We start from the raw sequence: 2,977 nt of genomic DNA, 5'->3' as shown, positions 1-2,977 counted from the left end.
ACCCTGAAGCAGGCAGCTGAGGACAAATGTTTCTCCTTTGCCAGTGAAAGGCACTGCTTCACAAATTGGAAACTTCGAAGTGAAGCAGTGTTGGTGATTATCTTCGCTGCTTGTTCACCTTTCAAATTCTGATTCCGTGAAAGTCTATGGCATTACGTATCGTCATTCTGCCGCTGCTGAGCGTGTCGATTGGGCCAGTGGCATAATGGATAACGTATCTAACTTCTGATCAGGAGATTGTAGGTTCGAGTCCTAACTGGCTCGAGGGGAATGTCTCACTTTAGCCGTGCCCCACGTTGACGCTCCTCTGTGAAGTCCTGCCGGGTCCTCGCTTCTGTGCTTCCGCATATAAAACTTGCATTTGTCCTATTGTCCATTTAAAATTCCAGCTCACAACAACGGAGACCTCTGTCGGTTTGGGGTATCTTTCTGTGTGTACCCCTTTGTGGGTGAAATGAGCATGAGTTCCTCAAAAGAGTTACAAGTCGTTGTGGAAGTGTCATACATCTGCCCCATTATTGTGCCATTTAAGAACACAGGATAAAGTCATTGACATTTCACCTGGGAACATTCGAACACAGGAGACATTGGGCCAAAGTTGGAAACTGCGACTGGAATAGATGGCTCTCTGATTAACCGCAACGCACACAGGCGGAATGGCCTTTTCCCACTTTGTGAATCTACGAAGACAATTTGAAAATAATCTGCAACGAAAATGTTCATAAAGGGTGTTTTATTTACACCAAATACGATAGTATCTATCGCCTTGTCTTGTTATTTACTTGTGAGGATTCGGTACTCTCAGCACCGTGGCCCGGATCGTATTCCGGCTCATGGAATGGTTGTATTGTTGAGCTAACATGTCGGTGTCCCAGTACTTCTGCCGATTTTCCGATGCGAGCAGGTCATTGGTTTTGCCCAAACCATGATGAATGTTCACATAATACAAATAGCTGCAGTTGCTGGAAATCTGAGCCAAAAACGAAAATTGTTTGCGGAATGCAGAAAGACTGGCAACAGAAACATCGACTTTCCTGCTCCTCGGATGCTGCTGTGCTTTTCCAGCATTTTCTGATCTAAAATCGGGTTTCCAGCATCTGCAGTCCTCACTTTTGCCGAGTTCCTTCAGTGTCGCTGGTTCCCAATTCAAGAACTCCATCTCTAGCGGTTTCATGTCTCTACCTCCATGCTGTGGAATTGAAGAGTGAAGAAAAGTAACTCACCCCCTCAATCTCTGGGGTAATTAGGGGCTGATAGTGAATCGTATCACATTGAAGTATATCTACAAGCGACTTAATCTCTGTCTTTTATTGGGAACCATCTCTTTCATTGTAACCATCAGGAAAGACCATTTCGTTCGCTAAAAAATAATGAATATGTCATTAACCTTTGTTTGTTTCATGTCCAAGAATACTCAGATCAATAGCTCCCTTGATTACCTCTGCTGGTCATGTTCGCAAAGAGATCTAGCAAATTGCAAAGTGTGATTTTCCTTTCAAGAAATAATTTTGACTCAATTTGGCTGCAAATATCTTTTCCTAACTTTGTGCTTTTCTTCTTTGACATTGGTGTCTAGCACCTTACAAATGACAGCAAAGGTATGAAAGGAGATGGAAACATTTCACTCAAGTCAGCGGCAGCTTTCAATGAGATCACGGCTGATTTGGTCAATGCTCAGGGGCCGGTGCTGTCTGTAGTCATGGCCGAGTGGTTAAGGCGATGGATTCGAAATCCATTGGGGTTTCCCCACGTAGGTTCGAATCCTGCTGACTACGTTATGAATGCTTTCCTGCTGGAACAAATCAAAGTTCAGAAAGCCTGTTTTGCACACCAGGCCTGTAATTTGATGAGACTTGAGAAACTCGAGTTCTTCATCAGAAATGCTCCACATTTAAAACATTATCTCTGTTTCTCTTTCCAGATACACTGCCCGACACATCGGGTTTCTGCAGTTGTTATTGAACGCCCTGAGCAGAAGTGCTGCTTTTCATTAGATTCCTCTCATCCCTTGTCCTCTGTTCTCTGACTCTGGTCATTGGCAACACTTCTTCCTGCTAGTCAGAGTGCTCATTCCCCACCGCTCCCTCTCCCATCATTACAAACAACCGCAGGAAATTGCCACTTAACCATCTTTGTTCCAAAGTGGAACTCAACAGCCTAGGAACTCTCTCCACCAAATGGGACTTCTCATCCCTGCACATGGTGCAAGCCAGAGGATTGTGAAGAGATACTGTGAAAATATTGTCAGTTGGCAGTTGGAAAAATGTTTAGGAAGCAAACCATATAATTTAGACTCCAGCTTTGGAAATCTTGAGAATCTCTTTGGGAAATGGAATCAGAGGAGATTGAAGAAGTGTAAATTGTCAGTCCGAGTAGAGGAAGGGACATTGACTCTGATGTTCTCGGCACAGGAACTGATCTGAGACACTGAAAGAATTCTCGCTCCCGTACGTGAGGAATACAAACTTCATCTGGACTGTGGGACAATGAAAAACTCTGCAACACTCAAGAAAATATCCAAATATTGACTGAGATCACGACAGTACGAATACAATAGATGGGTCAGTTTTTGTCCAGTGTGTGCAGGAGGTCTTCCTGACACAGTATGTAGACATGCCTTCAAGGGAAGAAGCCACTTTGGATTTAGTACTGGGTAACGAGCCCGGCCAGGTTTTAGATTTGGAAGTAGGTGAGCACAGTGGAGACAGCGATCACAATTCTCTCAGGTTTACTTTTCTGATGGAAAGGGATAGGTGTACTCCACGGAGCAAGAGTTTCAGCTGGTGGAATGGAAATCACGATGCAATGAGGAAAGATTTAGGAAGTGCAGAGTGGGGTAGGAAACTGTAGGGGGTGAGCACATTAAAAATGTGGAGCGTATTCAAGGAAACGCTCCTGTGTGTCCTAGATAAGTATGTACCTGTCAGGCAGGGAGGAAGATATAGAACGCGTGAGCCGTCGTTTACTAAGGAAGTGG

General features: G+C 44.3%; 1 non-coding gene across 1 annotated transcript; it reads left to right on the top strand.

Annotated features, from left to right (window-relative positions):
• The first annotated feature begins 1,693 nt into the window (after nt 1-1,693).
• trnas-cga (transfer RNA serine (anticodon CGA)) lies at nt 1,694-1,775 on the top strand. The gene has a single exon. It is a non-coding gene; the product is annotated as a tRNA-Ser (tRNA).
• The last annotated feature ends 1,202 nt before the right edge of the window (nt 1,776-2,977 follow it).

Source organism: Chiloscyllium punctatum, chromosome 50 (genome assembly GCF_047496795.1).
Source record: "Chiloscyllium punctatum isolate Juve2018m chromosome 50, sChiPun1.3, whole genome shotgun sequence".
Classification (NCBI taxonomy): Eukaryota; Metazoa; Chordata; class Chondrichthyes; order Orectolobiformes; family Hemiscylliidae; genus Chiloscyllium; species Chiloscyllium punctatum.
This window is presented reverse-complemented; position numbering and strand designations above follow the sequence as displayed.